Source organism: Delphinapterus leucas, chromosome X, assembly GCF_059928025.1.
Source record: "Delphinapterus leucas isolate spDelLeu-1000000601 "Yukka" chromosome X, BTC_Dleu_Yukka2, whole genome shotgun sequence".
NCBI classification, from domain to species: domain Eukaryota; kingdom Metazoa; phylum Chordata; class Mammalia; order Artiodactyla; family Monodontidae; genus Delphinapterus; species Delphinapterus leucas.
Genome location: NC_143150.1, coordinates 91,382,188 through 91,399,080, shown reverse-complemented (window position 1 = coordinate 91,399,080; position 16,893 = coordinate 91,382,188). Strand labels below are relative to the sequence as shown.

At 43.3% G+C, this 16,893-nt stretch overlaps 1 protein-coding gene across 12 annotated transcripts in view; it reads left to right on the top strand.

Annotated features, from left to right (window-relative positions):
* Window positions 1–5,806: 5,806 nt before the first annotated feature.
* JADE3 (jade family PHD finger 3) overlaps window positions 5,807–16,893 on the top strand; it is a 150,087-nt gene continuing 139,000 nt past the window's right edge. For 6 of the 12 annotated variants that reach the window (XM_089904980.1, XM_022556340.2, XM_089904979.1 and 3 more), the window contains exons 1-3: window positions 5,812–5,906; window positions 8,861–9,008; window positions 9,460–9,550. The gene's annotated coding sequence lies outside the window, so the exon portion shown is untranslated. Of the gene's footprint in view, window positions 5,907–8,860; window positions 9,009–9,459; window positions 9,551–16,893 lie in introns of all 12 variants that reach the window. The other 6 variants (XM_022556349.2, XM_022556344.2, XM_089904978.1 and 3 more) reach the window with 3 other exon arrangements.

Genomic DNA, 16,893 nt, shown 5'->3' with positions numbered 1-16,893 from the left:
TGATGCAGGGGACATGGGTTCGTGCCCTGGTCCGGGAAGATCCCACATGCCACGGAGCGGCTGGGCCCGTTAGCCATGGCCACTGAGCCTGCGCGTCCGGAGCCTGTGCTCCGCAACGGGAGAGGCCACAACAGTGAGAGGCCCGCGTACCGCAAAAAAAAAAAAAAAGAACGAAATCCTGTTATTTGTGACAACATTGATGAATCTGGAGGGCATTACGCTAAGTAAAATAAGCCAGACAGAGAAAGACAAATACTGCATGGAATCACTTATATGTGAAATCTAAAAAAAAAAAGAAAAGAAAAAAGTCGAACTCATAGAAACAGAGTAGAATAATGGTTGCCAGGGGCCGAGGGGTAGGGGAAACGGAGAGAGGTTGGTAAAAGGGTACAAACTTCCAGGGAATTCCCTGGCAGTCCAGTGGTTAGGACTCCATGCTTCCACTGCAGGGGGCACGGGTTCAATCCCAGGTTGGGGAACTAAGATCCCGCATGCCAAGCAGCCAAACACAAACAAAAAAAAGGGTACAAACTTCCATCTGTCAGATGAAGAAAGTCTGAGGATCTAATGTATGACATAGTGAGTATAGTTGATAACACTGTATTGTATAATTGAAATTGCTAAGGAGAACTTAAATGTTCTCACCAAAGAAAAAGAAGGGGAGAGTAAATGTGTGAGGTGATGGATGTGTGTTTTTAAAAAAGGAATACTATGGGGTATTCCCTGGTGGTCCAGTGGTTAGGACTCCGTGTTTCCACTGCAGGGGGCACAGGTTCAATCCCTGGTCGGGGAACTAAGATCCTGCATGCCGTGCGGTGTGAAAATAATTAAATAATTTTTTTAAAAACCGGAATACTATGAAAAACCCTATGCGTATAAATTTGACAACTTAGATAAAATGGAACGTTTCCTTGAAAACCACACACTATCAAAACTCAAACAATATGGAATTTATAATCTGAATACTCCAATAACTACTAAAGGAGTTAGATTTGTAATTTAAAAGGTCTTGGGAAAAAAAGTTCCAGGTCCACATGGTTTCACTGGAAAATTCTACCAACATTTAAAGAATTAACACCAATTTTACACAATCTTTTCCAGAATACCAAAGAGGAGGGAACATTTCTGTGTCGGGGTCCCCAAGACCATCCCCAGGCTCAATGATTCAACTAGGACCTCAGCATATAGTCAGACTCAAGGCTATTATCTATTACAATGACAGAATACAGAGCAAAATCAGCAAAGGAAAAAGGCACATGGGGGAAGTCCAGAGAAAACCAGGCACAAGCTTCCAAGGGTTCTCCCCCAGTGGAGTCACACAGGATGTACTTATGTCCTCCAGCAAAGAGTTGTGACAACACATGTGAAATGTTGTCTATCAGGGAAGCTCATTAGAAGCTTAGTTCCCAGGGCATTTATTGAGGGTCGGTCATGTAGGCACCCTCTGCTTAGCACTTACCAAAATTCCAGACTCCCAGAAGAAAAGCAGATGATCAACATAAACCATATTGTTTGTACAGTTTAGGCACAGTGAGATACTCTTATCAGTCCTGGGAATGGGAGGAACTCACTCCAAATCCAAGTTTCCAGATGCCATCCAAGAACCAACCTTGCAAACAGGCCTTTCAAAGGATAACAGTCAGGCCTGCTATGTTAACTCTTCTGCACAGCTTGGAAATCAGGAGACTTGAATTTTAGTCCCAGTATAAATCACATTTGTACAAACAGTTTAGGCATAGTGAGTCACTCTTATCAGTTCTGGGGATGGTAGAAACCCTCCTGAAATCCCAGTTCCCAGAGGCCCGCCAAGGGCCTGCTATGTTAACTCTTTTCTGCACAACTTCTTAACTCGTATTATGAGGCCAGTATTCACCTAATATCAAAACCAGACAAACATGGCATGAAAAAAACTCTCAAAACTTCTTTCAGGGACTTTGGCACAAAAATCTGCAATCAAATATTAGTGATATAGAATCCAGAAAGGTATAAAAACAATTATACCATGGCCAAGCGGGGCTTATTCCAGCTATGCAAGGTTAGTTCAAAAATCAATATTCAATCAATGCAAACTACCATATCCACAGGCTAAAGAAGAATCATATGTTCATATCAATTGATGCAGAAAAAGCATTTGACAAAATTCAGCATTCATTCATGATAAGAACTCTCAGCAAATTAGGAGTAGAAGGGAACTTGCTCAACTTGATAAACAGCATCTACAAAAACAAACAAATAAAAAAACACACCGCAGCTAACAGTTTTCTTTCTTTTTTTTTTTTTGCGGTACGCGGGCCTCTCACTGTTGTGGCCTCTCCCGTTGCGGAGCACAGGCTCCGGACGCACAGGCTCAGCGACCATGGCTCATGGGTCTAGCCGCTCCGCGGCACATGGGATCTTCCCGGACTGGGGCACGAACCCGTGTCCCCTGCATCGGCAGGCGGACTCTCAACCACTGCGCCACCAGGGAAGCCCCCTAACAGTTTTCTTAATGGCAAATTCCCCCCTAAGATAGGGAACAAGGGAAGGATGTCCACTCTTATTCAACATAGTACTGAAAGTTCTAGTCTGCACAATAAGGCAAGAAAAGGAAATAAAATGCATACTGATTGGAAAGGAAGAAATAGAACTGTCCATACTCATGGACAACATGATTGTCTATGTAGAAGATCCCAAATAATCTACCAAAAAGATTCCTAGAACTAGTAAGTGGGTTCAACAAAGTCAAAGAATACAAGATCAACAGCCAAAATTAATTGCATTTCCATATACTAATAATGAGCAATGAATAAAGAAGCTGAAATTTTAAACACAATATTATTTACAATCACGCCAAAGAAAATGAAATACGATATACACTTAACAAAACATGTACCCAATCTGCATGCTGAAAATTCCAAAATGCTGATGAACGAAGTCAAAGAAGATCTAAATAAATTGAGAGACACATATATCGTGTTTATAGATAGAAGACTCAATATAGTATAGATGTCGATTCTCCCCAAATTGATCTATAGGTTCAACACAATTCCTATCAAAATCCCAGCAAGGTTCTTGTAGATATAGACAGGCTCACTCCAAAATTTATATAGAAAAGCAAATGACCTTGAATGGCTAAAACAATTTTGAAGAAGAATAAAGAAACATATAGCTACAGTAATCAAGACTGTTTGGTATTCACAGAGGGATAGACACGTAGAACAATAAAACAGAATAGAGAATGGAGAAATAGCCCCACACAAATAGCCTAACACAAATATGCCCACCTGATTTTGCCAAAGGTGCAAAAGCAATTCAGTGGAGGAACAAATAGTTATTTTAACAAATTGTGTTTGAGCCATCAGACATTCATAGGCAAAAATATGAACCTCGACCTTAACTTCACATTTTATACAAAAATTAATTGAAAATGAAGCATGGCCTTATATGTAAAATATAAAACTATAATACTTTTAGAAGGAAATACAAGAGAAAATTTGTGGGACCTAGGACTAGGTGAAATTTTTCTCAGACATGACACCAAATCATGATACATAAATGCAAACATTGATAAGTTGGACTTCATCAAAATTACAACTTTTGGCCTTCAAAATCTCTTAAGAGGATGAAAAGACCAGCTACAGACTGGGAAAAATGTTTGCAGACCACATATCTGACAGAAAACTTGTATCTAGAATATATAAAAAATTCTCAAAATGTAATGGGCAAAAGACATGAACAGACATTTCACCAAAGAGGATATACAAATGGCAAATAAGCATATGAAAAGATGTTTAACATCATCAGCTATTGGGAAGTGCAATTTAAAACAAAGAAGTATCACTACACACCTATTAGAATGACTAAAATAAAAATATAGTGACAACACCAAATGCAGGCAAAGATGTAGAGAAACTGGATCTTTCATACATTGCTGGTGGGAATGTAAAATGGTACAGATAATCTGGAATTTTTGGCAGTTTCTTATAACACTAAACTTATACCATTCGACCCAGCAAATTGCACTCTTGGGCATTTGTCACAGAGAAGTGAAAACTAATGTTTACACAAAAAACTCTACATGAATATTCATTGCAGTTTTATTCTTAATAGGCAAAAATTGGAAACAACCCAAATGTCCGTCCATGGGTAAGTAGTTAAACAAACTGTAGTACATCCATAGCAATACTACTACTCAGTAATAAAAAGGAATGAACTATTGATACATGCAACAACTTGGGTGGATCGCAAGGAAATTATGCTGAGTGAAGAAAAGCCAGTTTCAAAAGGTATGATTCCACTTACATGTGATAAAATTGCGCAGTACTATATACACAGACACAGAAACGAGTGCATGTAAAACTGGTGTAATCGGAATAAGGCCTGTGGATTGCACCGATGTCAATATCTTGGTTATGTGAGATATTACCATTGGGGGAAATTGGGTGAAGATTACATGAGACTGTTCTGTAATATTTTTTTTTACAGATCCTGTGAATCTATAATTATTTTAAAATAAGTATAATAAAATGAGGTAAGTCTGAAGGACCATGAATATTTTAGAATTCACACATTTGCATATTATGACATAGAGCTTACCTTTTTGTTTAGTCTAGAAATGTAAATGAAAATGACAATTATGAGTTCATGGTAAAGGCTTTGTTGCTTAAACATTTGTATGAGTCAGTATTCCACCAAAGAAGCAGACCAATAGCTATAGACACACACACACACACACACACACACACACACGCACTCTCTCTCTCTCTCTCTCTCTCTCTCTCTCTCTCTCTCTCTTATTCATTCATTAATTAGAAGATATTGGCTTACAAATGTGGGGCAGGCTAAGTAAATCCAAAATCTATAGGGCACGCAGTCAGGAAGGAATGATCAGGCCCACCCAGATTATCCAGGATAATCTCCCTTACTTTATGTCAACTGATCAGGAGCTTTAATTACATGAAAATACCTTCACAGCAACACCTTGGTTGGTGTTTGATTGAATAAATGGAGGCTGTAGCCTAACCAAGTTGACTCATCAAAAAGCCACACATCATAAACCACTTGTGCTTGCAACTGAATAAATTTATTCTGTTAATAGCCACTTTGGCTTGATTATTATAGGTAATTCAAGTGCAAACGACTTAAATCAATAGTGGCCGACAAGAGTTGTATACATGAGGGTCCACTTACACAACTTTAGAGTTGAAAGGGGCCATGAAAAGCTTAGGTAGTATTTCAACACGGCCCAGGAACCTCCCCGTCGTCGGCGTCTCCGGCCCTTAGAGGCGCTGAGGCTGCTCCCGACAGCAGCGCGCCCAGCAGGAGCAGAGAGGAACCCACCTGGAGCCCAGTGCCGCGGGTGCGGGAGCACTAAGTGGGCGGAGCCTCGAGGCGCGCGGCGGTAGCGACGGCGCCCAGCCCGCCAGAAGAGCGCGCGGCGGGCGGACGGCGGGGAGCCAGTCGGGTAGGGCGAGCGCGGACAGCGGTTGGCTGCGGGGGGGGTGGGTTGTGAGTGGAGCGCGGGGGGTGGGGGGACGGGGGGAGGAAGGAAGGGGAAGAGGCGGAGCGTGGGAGCGCACAGTGTCAGGAATACAATAGTGCTCCGCGCCGCTTCAGCCGCCGCCGCCGCCGCCTTAGCCGCTGCAGCCGCCGCCGCCCAACCGCCTGCCCAGCGCTGAGGCCTGAAGGGCCGGGCGGGCGAGGGCCGAGGGCGGGAGCTGAGGCACTGGGGGCGGCCCCGGCGGATCCCGTGGCGGGGCGGGGGGCGGGGGGCGGGGGTGGGGAGGAGATTAGGGGGCAGGTGCGAGGGAGGGGAGAGAAGAAAGCGAGCGGTTCGGGGGGCGGTTACCACCCCTACCCGACTCGCCAGGCACGTTGCCGGGCCCGAGTGTGGAGCCGGGAAGGAGCGGCGACCGAGCTGCGCAAAGGTAGGCGCCACTGAGGCTCGACGCGGGGCGAGCGGGCTAGGGGGCGTCGCGTTGTGTGGGCAGCGGGAGTGGCGGCCTCGGGGAGTGGAAACGGGCGCCGCGGAGCGCAACGTCCCGGCCCAGCCTCGCCGCGCTCTGGGTCGCTTCGGCTCCTCACCGCGGTGGCCTCTGGCGTCCCCAGCGCCTTGGGGCCGAGAGCGTGTGTGGGCTGAGGTGAAGTGCCCGGTGGTCCCTCGGCCGGCCGGCCGGCGCAGCGCCGGGTGGCCGGCGCGGGGGCAGGGGTGGTGGGGGCGCCCGGCCGGGCTCGGCTGCGGCTACACTCGGGCAGGAATTGAGCGCCATAACTGTTGCGGCCGTTCCCTCCGGTGCCCCATCCTGGCGCCCCCTCCCTCCCGGTCCACTGCCTGCTCTCGGGGCTCCCGGGGTCAGACCCGCGGTGGGAGGACCTGCTCTGCCGGCCGCCTGGGGCCGGATGCTCCGGGGAGCGGGGGCGCGCCCTGACTGTTTCGATGTTGAGGGGCGGGAAGAACTGAGTCCCGGAGACTGGGGGCCGGGCGGTGCGGGTGGCGGCGAGGTCCCCGGTGAGCCCGGGCGCCCCGCGGGCTGGCGAACTTTCCCTCCCCCTCGCGTCATTGTTCCGGCGCTCCGGGTCCGGATCCGCGGTGAGCGCCGGGCGGTCCGGGGGCGGGGGTGGCGAAAACGGGAGGGCTTTGCCAGTCTTATGGGAAAAATTTCCCATCGCTGGGCAAGGCAAAGTTAACTTTTCTCCAGCAATCGAGTTGGTTTTATTCCCTCCGCCGTGGAGCAATCGATTAAAAAAAAAGATAGCCTCCCTCCAATCTTTTTCTCTCGCTTTTCAGAGCCACTGCTTCGGTGAAGTCTGGCTTTAAATTGCACCGGGCAACCTGCGTTTATTATTTGTGAGGAGGAAAGGGGGGGCGGGATTTCGAGTGTGTGACCGTAATGGTGGTGGTATGTGAAGGCATGTTTAAAAGTTGGTATCATTGTGTAGCCCTGGGACATATGCAGCTCCTAAGCATTTGGCAAGAAACTTGTTTGGCCGCTTCTCTGGATTTCTGAGTTGCAAGGAAATCCATGGTCTCAGATGTTCGAGAGATTGTTTTTGATGTGAGATCCGTTGATCTGTGAAGCTGAGGATGAGGTCCCCGTGTCGTCCCCCCCCCCCCGCGTCCCCCCACCCCCCTGCCGTCTGATTGTGTAAGAAATCAAAACCGTGTTGATGGTGATTCCAGTGGCCTGGAGGGAAAGGCGACCTCATTCCCTGATAAAGATAACTGTCTGCTTCTCTCAAAACTGGCAAAGTAATGGAAAATAATTTAGGTAAAGACTGGTTGCACAACATCTTGGCTTAGTTTAAGCAACCCAGAATCCACTTTCTCAGAGTAGTTCTCTTAAATACCTTCCCTGCAGCCATTTCTTGTCAGCCTGGGGGTGAAGGCGGGGTGTGAGAAAGGAGTCGGCCTGAACAAAGCATCGCATTTTTATTTAATACTTTCATAACATCTGTAAACAATGGGAATGTGGATCCCAGGCCTCTGTACCTTTTGAATAGTGTAGTTCTCATGCTTTTATAGTATCATGTGATTACTCTCTGGATAAGTGAAAATGTGGGTTTTTTTTCTCTTTTGTTTAGCCTAGGAGTATTCTACCTCTATAACATATCATTTTCTTTTTCATTTAAAGTGAGCTCTAAATTTAAATACTTGAACTGTAAAAGGATAATGACTCTCTCCAAGGGTGAGAGAATTACATGAGATCTCAGCCTTGGCTACCATCATTGACACCTTTTCTTCAACTATGCTCTTCTCTACAGTTTTGTTTGCTAGAGAAGTGCTCTTAACCCAGTATTGGTGCGTTGACAGTTTCTTGCATTCTTCATCCAGTCAGTTCTGGAATACTCAGGGGTCCTGGTCTGGTTCTAGAACCCACACTTTCGTTCTCCCACTTTTCTGAGTCGTGTTGCTGTGCCTTGGCAGTGTGGTAAATGCCTTCTCGCCTGTAGGAGTTGGTGAATCTTGTTCACAGGTAGGGGAAAGTGAAGAAGGGCCTCCCACTCCTACCTGAAGTGTTTGTGATCATCTGGCCTCCGGGAGTGACTTGGAAGCAGCCTTAGGGGTGACCGGGACCCACCTTCTGACCTGTAGAGAGTTCCCAGGAGCAAGAAAGGTGATGGTGCAGGGCTGTCATCATAGTTGAGATGTATGAGTTAGCAAAAGTTGAAATATTTAAGAACAAAGGATGTTGAAGGCTGTAGGTTGAGTATGATCTCCTTTGGTAATGCTTGTCTTTTCCCTCCTTTGTGTTCCACTGATCCTAACAACCCATTCCTACCCTAAGCTACACGAAAGCATTTCTTCTTTTTGCACGCTACTTTGAGGTCTGGCTGGAACTAAGCAAGTATTTTGGGGGAGGCAGAAGGCATTGGGTGTTTTTGAAGACATGGCATTACAAAGGACTCTAACAAGCCTTGATCAGGGATACAGAGGTTGAATATTATCATAGGACATAATGTACCTACCTTCTCATAGAGCTTACACAAAACAGGAGCTGAGGAAGGTAGAGATCATATGCTGGTTTACATTAAGAAAATCTCTCATCAGGGGATAACTTACTGTGACCTTTACTTATCTCACCTTATAAGTGAGGGGTGAGTATTGGGTGACACCCATGTGGCACTTTGCTGAAATGGCTAATATGGGACACTTGAATGGTTTACAAGTTTCTACTTGTTGTTCCACTTACAGTGACTGGGAAAGCTGAAGCATTCTGGTTTGTGGGGTGGGGAAGGTCTAGGATGAGTAGGTAGAAGTGATGAACGAATAAAAGGGTGCTTGCAAGTGGTCATTACAGACCAAGTAACTACTAGCTTTGAGTTTTCTGTTTTCTGGAATCTTTGTGACTCCCCCATGGTTATTTTTGTCTCCTTTCTGTAGATCTCTCCATAGACAACAGCAGCAAAGCTCTTACCATTGAAATTGCCTCTGTGCTTCTCTTGCCGGGGACAGTGAGCAAGAAGTGTCCTGGGGAGAATTTGCCTGACCCTATAGCTGAGCTTGGGAAAAAGAAAGTAAGAACTCAAAGGTAGCCGACTGAGGAAAGTAGGGGCCCTGGTGTGGGGAAATAGTACTGGGGCATTTTCCAATGGGAGATACCTATATGTTCATTAGTGCTCTTCAAGCAGTAAATAATTTAATCTCTGTCCCAACCCAGAAGCCGTGGCTGAGCCCCGTTACCTAAGGGGCTTTTTGTTGGCTGATAGGCAAGGAAACCCGAGTCTGGAGTGTGTTTTTTGGAACAGCTGACAAGAGAATATGGTACCAGCATGGCCAGTACACTAGACCTTGTGTGTTGCAATCTCCTGGGAAATTTTTTTTTTAGATTTTCAAAACTTCTTATTTTGACACAATTAGAAAAAAAGTTGTAAGAATAGTACAAAGAACTCCTTTATTCCTTTCAGTCAAGGTCACCGTTTACTAACAGTTTGTTCCCATTTGCCTTATCATTTGCTCTTTCTGTTTCTTTTTATGAACAGTTTGAGAGTAACCATTGAGAGATTGGTATTTGTCAAAGGCATCTGCACAGAGGGTGGCCCAGGTGCAGCTGTGGGGTGCAGCAGAACATTGGTGAGTGAAATCTACCTAAAGCTGTAAAGCACTGATTTTTAAATTACATGGAATCTCTGGTGCTAAATATAGAAATCAGTATCAATTGTAAAAGTGGTTAATGTAAACTCCCCTTTTGTCAGCATTTTCGTCGTTTGTTCTTAGCTCTGCCAAGCTTTAATAGTTATGAAAATCCATTCCACCACTCCCCCAACTTTGCACCTATAATATATTCTCGAACATTTTCATTTAATTTATTTAGCAAGCATATATTTGCTAGGGGTATAAGAGGTGAAAGATATTCATCTCCTTGAGAGCTCAACATCCAGTGGAAAGGTAGTAAGGAAATCTATCACCTCAATCAAGGGGAAGAGTATTGTGCTAAAGGGGTTTACAGGGGTAATTGGAACAGCAAGCTGGTTGAGGATTTGAAGAGTTAGATACCTGGGAGTCATTTGGGAAGTATGTGAATGTGAAGATCCATCTTTTTTGAGGCTTGCTGCTCTTAGATGACAAGGTTCATGAGGTTAGGGAAGCCTTTGGTGTCATATCCAACACAGACTGTGGGGTCATGCCAACTTGCATTTTAATCCACCACTTGATTTTGACCAGTTACTTAACTTCACCATGCCTCAATTTCTTCATCTGCCAAACCACACCTCCGAGATAATAATTAATTAAGGTAATAATTGCTCTGTTGGGCTTCCCTGGTGGCGCAGTGGTTGAGAGTCCGCCTGCCGATGCAGGGGACACAGGTCGTGCCCCGGTCCAGGAAGATCCCACATGCCACGGAGCGGCTAGGCCCGTGAGCCATGGCCGCTGAGCCTGCGCGTCCGGAGCCTGTGCTCCGCAATGGGAGAGGCCACAACAGTGAGAGGCCCGCATACCGCAAAAAAAATAATAATAATAAAAATAATTGCTGTGTAAACATTCATTTCGTCTTCCCTTCAAAAAATACAGTATGGGGGGAATAGCATGAAAGGTACTAGGTATTAAGGTGAAATCCAAGGAGGTGTTTCTATTTTTCTGCAAATAAATATCTAATTACTAATTGTACTGAGTTGTGATGGAGATTACTGTGAGATAATAGCAATAACAGCAGCGATGATTTGTTAACCATTTCTTGTGTGCTAAGCACTGTGTTAAGTGCTTATCACAGGGTATCTTTCTGAGGCTCAAAGAGGTGAAGCAAAGGTAACGTGCCTAAGGTCACACAGCAAGTAAGAGGTAGAATGCTTCTGAGAGGGAGATCAGCAAGGTGCCCTGGAGCCTGAAGGATGAGCAGGAAAAAACAAGGTAAAAGTCAGAGAGAAGGGATTGCTAGGCAGAGGGAACAACAGGTGTTGTAAGGGCACTGAGATGGGAGAGAGATGTAGAAAGAATCCACAGAGGTTTGGCTAGGACCTGGGGAAAGAGATGAGATAGGCAGGAGAAAATTGACAGGGCCTTATGGGACCTCATTAAGGAGCTTGTGTTTTATTCCAAGGACTGGGGGAGGCTGCTGGAAGGTGTTTTTCTGAGTGTGTGTTTATTTAATCCAGAAAGGCATCTAGTGAGGCCTAAACAAAAGCGGTTTAAGAGAGTCATTTCCCTTTCAGTGTCCCACTTTGTGATCCAATAGAGGCAGTGTTTCTGGCCTAAATGTGTAGATCTTTTTTTTTTTTGGCTGTGTCGGGTCTTAGTTGCGGCACACAGGCTTCGTTGAGGCAGGCGGGATCCTCTGTTGCGGCACGCGGGCTCCTCTCTAGTTGCAGCGTGCGGGTTTTCTCTCTCTAGTAGTGGTTTGCGGGCTCCAGAGCGCGTGGGCTCTGTAGTTTGAGGCACACAGACTCTCTAGTTGTGGTGCACGGTCCTAGTTGTCCTGCGGCATGTGGGATCTTAGTTCCCTGACCAGGGATCAAACCCATGTCCCCTGCATTGGAAGGCGGATTCTTTACCACTGGACCACTAGGGAAGTCCCATGTGTAGATCTTAAACAATTTTTACTGCCCACCATTAACATGGCTAAAAAGAGTTGCTGTGATGCTGGAAGAAGCTGGTCCTGTAGAATGCTTCTAGAAGGAGGTTTAATTGGGCTCTTATATCTGATGCTTTTTAGGCTGCATTAAGGGAGCTCTTTCAGCTTTCACCAAGCCCTGTCAAATGGGAAAAAAAGTAGAATTGAAGGAAAAAGTGATTCCTGGAAACCTGAGTTGTTGTTCATGTTAGAAATGGAACTGTTGAATATATAAGACTTTGGCTTAAATATATCATGATAAAGATGCTTCAGTGACTAAGTGGAAATTTTTTGTGGAGTGTGTGTGTGTGTGTGTGTGTGTTTGGTGTGTGCCATCCGTGATGGCAGACAGTGCATTTGTGAGAATCTGGGAAGACTGATGAATTTTTTCAATACTTATATATTTATTTATTCTCATCCAGGTACTGCAGGTTTTTCTGTTTGAAACTATTTCTTATGTGCAGAGCAAACTTCATAGGGAAAATCAGTGTTCTTTTCCCCTTTCCATATGTAGTGGACCACAAACATATTTACTTTGAAGTAGCCTATGTCAATTAGCTTTTCCTTCTTTTTTTTTTTTTTTTTGGCAGGGAGGGTAGTTAGCTGGCAGCTGGATGATCTAGGATGGCCTCGCTCACACATTTGGTAGTTGGCAGGCTGGTTGGTCTAGGAGGCCCTAAGCTGGGATGGCTCATCCCCACTCCAAGTGGTCTCTCATCCAGCTGGCTGGTCTGGACTTGTTAACATCGTGGTCTCAAAGGCACAAAGAGTAGCAAGGGAGAGCAAGCACCAGTGCACAAGCACTTCTCAAGTGTCTGCTTGTGTCACATTTGATATTGTCCCATCAGCCAAACCACAGAAGTTCTTCTGTGGCCAAGCCCAGAGTCGTTGTGGGAGGGGACCCTCCAGGGTGTGGACATAAGGAGATGTGAGAAAATTGGGGACCATTACCACAGTAATGCATAATAATTATTAATGAATATAACAGCTTTTCCTTTGATAAATCATTTTAAATGCTCATTTGTAAATGTAGTGTATTCTTGAGACTAAGTAATATGATCATGCCACATCTCTTCTATCGAGTGTGGAGCTGAGTGATGGTTTTTCTAGGAGGAAGCCAAAGGGAGACAGTGTGGCTCTAGATGTAGGTACCATCATGAATGGCTTGGCTGCTCACTGATCTTGTGTGGCTATTATCAAAGGAGCCCCTGGGTTTCCTCAACCTCCCGTTCAAGCTTTATCACAAAAACTGTAGTGTACTAGACTGCACTAGGTTTTGTAGTCAAGCAAAAAGACGGTTAATTGGGAATCCATCACCACCTGAAAGATGAGAGAAACATTTGCATCCTTTCTTCATAACCTTTAGTTTTACCTAAGAGAAGAAATCCTTATTTAGGCATTATAATAAGGACAAAGGATTCTCTGTAGATATGTTTTATTTGGTCAAGATTTTAAAATCTCCCTGTGGTTGCAGTGAAGAATCCACCATTGTGCTGTAGAGTGGCCAGTGACTAGTAATTTGGGGAGTCAGCCTTTGGCTTTTGCTTGTGAAGATTTTAGAAGTAACACCTTTTACACACCTGAAATAGGCTTTACAACCAGCTTGTGGCCTGAAATACATTACATGAAAATGCAACTGGACCCTAGGAAGCATGTGTGGGAAAATGAATAGAAGGCTCACTTTGTACATCTTAGAGCTGTACATTTCTCTAGAAAATTGCCTGGTGATAGAATCTCAGCTTCCTTTTTTTCCTCCTAGGATAAAAATTAAAAATGAAAAATCCCTGACATTTTAAAAGTCAGTGACTTGCACCAGTCAGAATGGCCATCATCAAAAAATCTACAAACGATAAGTGCTGGAGAGGGTGTGGAGAAAAGGGAACCCTCTTGCACTGTTGGTGGGAATGTAAATGGATACAGCCACTATGGAGAACAGTATGGAGGTTCCTTAAAAAACTAAAAATAGAATTACCATATGATCCAGCAATCCCACTACTGGGCATATACCCAGAGAAAACCATAATTCAAAAGGACACATGCACCCCAATATTCATTGCAGCACTATTTACAGTAGCCAGCTCATGGAAGCAACCTAAGTGTCCATAGACAGGTGAATGGATAAAGATGTGGCACATATATACAATGGAATATTACTCAGCCATAAAAAGAAACGAAATTGAGTTATTTGTAGTGAGGTGGATGGACCTAGAGTCTGTCATACAGAGTGAAGTCAATCAGAAAGAGAAAAACAAATACCGTATGCTAACACATATATATGGATTCTAAAAAAAAAAAAAGGTTCTGAAGAACCTAGGGGCAGGACAGGAATAAAGATGCAGATGTAGAGAATGGACTTGAGGATATGGGGAGGGGATAGGGTAAGCTGGGACGAAGTGTAAGCTGGGACGAAGTGAGAGAGTGGCATGGACATATATACACTACCAAATGTAGAATAGCTAGTGGGAAGCAGCCACATAGCACAGGGAGAACACCTAGAGGGGTGGGATAGGGAGGGTGGGAGGGAGACGCAAGAGGGAGGAGATATGGGGATATTTGTATATGTATAGCTGATTCACTTTGTTATAAAGCAGAAACTAACACACCACTGTAAAGCAATTATACTCCAATAAAGATGTTAAAAAAAGAAAAAGTGACTTGGAAATAGCCATCAAAATTATAAATGCACATATCATTTGAACCAGAAAACACTTCCAGGAATGAATTCAACAAATGTTTGCGTGTTACTCGGAGTATTGCTTATAATAGCAAGAGTGGTTATAGCCTAAGGATCAATCAAGGCTTGATTATACAGTAGAATATTACATTGATATTGCATGATCTTCAAGATGTACAAAATGAAAAAAAAAGCAAGAAACAGAACAATGTGTATTGTATACTACCATTTGTATAAAATAGATAGTGGGGCAGTAATATGTAAATGTTTGCTTACATAAACATAAAATATTTCTGGAAGGATATTCAAGACACTGATAGCTTTGGGGCATACATGGCCTGGGTAGAGGGTGGGAGAGAGACTTTTCACTGCATAAACTTTTATATATACTTTTGGAATTTTAAGCCACGTGAATATATTACCCTATTTTAAAAATTAAGTACATTTATCTAAAAAGAGATGGTATATGGTTATGGTGATGTGAACTTCCATGAACTCCTACGCAAGTTGACCTGGTCAGAACTATCCATGTTAAAAAATATATCCAGCCAGTTTTGTTTCCTAGAAATGCCTCAGAATAGTGTACTTCTGAATTTTTAACTATAGCCCTACCTTTTTCAGAATGTCATATGAATGGAATCATACAGTATGTAGCCTTTTTTGGTCTTGCTTCTTTTACTTGATTCATCTATGTTATGTGAAATAATAGCCTTTTCCTTTTTATCGCTGAATTGTATTCCATTGTATGGAATACAACGGTTCATTCACCTGTTTCAGGACAACTTGGTTGCTTCCATTTTCTTGGCTATTATGAATAAAGCTGAATAAATATTTTGTGTGGACATAAGTTTTCAGTTCATTTGGGTAGATACGTAGGAGTGGGATTGCTGAGTTTTTATAAGAAACTGCCAAACTGTCTTCCAAAGTGGTTCTACCATTTTGCATTCCTACCAGCCATGAAAATGAGTGTATGTCAAGGTTCATCTTCCTGAATATGGATGTCCAGTAGTTCCAGAACCATTTGTTGAAAAGACTGTCCTTTCTCCATTGAATTGCTTTTGTACCTCTGTCAAAATGTGGTTATGCTTGTGTGGGTCTATTTCTGAGCTCTCTGTTCTGTTGAATTGATCTTTGTGCCTGTCATTTTGCCATTACCACACTGTCTTGACTATTATAGCTTCATAGGATTCTTGAAATCAGGTAATATGGGTACTGTTATTTTTTCTTCTTTATCAGAGTTGTAGAGGTGAGAGAGGACATCCTTCATTTGTTCCAGTCTTAGAAAGCATTCCATCTCTCACCATTAAGTACGATGCTAGCTGTAGGGATTTTTTTTTAAATATATACCCTCTTGTGCTGAAAAGAGTTAACATAGCAGGCCTGAGGCTGCTATCTTTAGAAGGCCTGCTTGCAAGATTGGCCCTTGGCTGGTGTCTGGGAAATTGGCTTTTCAAACATTTTGAAAATAAAACATTATATTCTACCTTCATTTATTCCTTTTCCAATGCTCTTCATTTCTTTATGCTAATCCAGCTTCCCATCTTATTCATAATCTTTCTGCCTGAAGAATTTTCCTTTAACATTAACTTTTATGCCAGATCTGCTGTCAGTAAATTCTGTTTTTGTTTGTATGAGAAAGTCTTTTTTTTCCTCACTTTTAAAGGACATTTTCATGGAATATGGAATTCGGAGTTGAGTTTTTTTCCTCTCTCAACATACTACTCCACTGTTGCCTTGCTTGCATGGTTTCTGTTAAGTCTGCTGTAATTCTTATCTTTGTTCCTCCATAGCTAATTTGCCTTTTTTCCTCTGGCTTCCTTCAGTCTCTTTGTCTTTGCCCAGGTGTGGCCTTTTAGTTTTTTTCATATTTATGCTGCTTGGTATTCTCTGAGCTTCTAGTGTCTGTGGTTTGTTGCCTGTCACTAATTTGGAAAGTTCTCAGCCATTATTTCTTCAAATAATTCTTGTGCCCCATTCTCTCTTTTTTTCTTCCTTCTGGGGTTCCAATTACAAATATATTATACTGTTTGTTATTGTCCCACAGTTCTTGAATGCTGTGTTCTATTTTTTCTCCCTTTTGTCCCTTTTTATTTTATTTTTATTGACCTGATCAACAAATTTGATCTTTATGTTCACTGATTCTTTCCTTGTTTGTGTCAGTTCTACTGTTGAGCATGGTGGTTTTTTACTCTTTTTTTATTGAGCATTTCCATTTGATTCTTTATCACAGTTAACATCTCTTTTCTGAAATTATCCATCTGCTCTTGCATATTGTCTACCTTTTCCATTAGAGTCTTTAACACAGTAATCATAATTCTTTTAGATCTTATTTCTGATAGTCCCAACTTCTGTGTCATACTGAATCTGGATCTGATGATTGTTTTGGCATTTGGAATATTTTCCTGCCTTTTATTATACCTCATAAATTTGTTAAAAGCTGAACATGGGCAGGAGAAGAACACAGGTTTCCTTCTGCTAGGCCTTTAGTGTGGGGATTTTAATTAATCTAGTCAGGAGTCTGCCTGTGTTCCATGTTTGTTTTTGCTATGGGCACCAGAGATTTCTGATTCCTCTAGTGATACCTTCTTTTTGACTCCTGCTTGGCTTTGGGTTTTTCCTTTGCACTGTTTCCCAAGAGCTGTCTCTTACAGCTCTCCCAGTTGCATTTCAGTGTTACTAACCACATAACTGGTT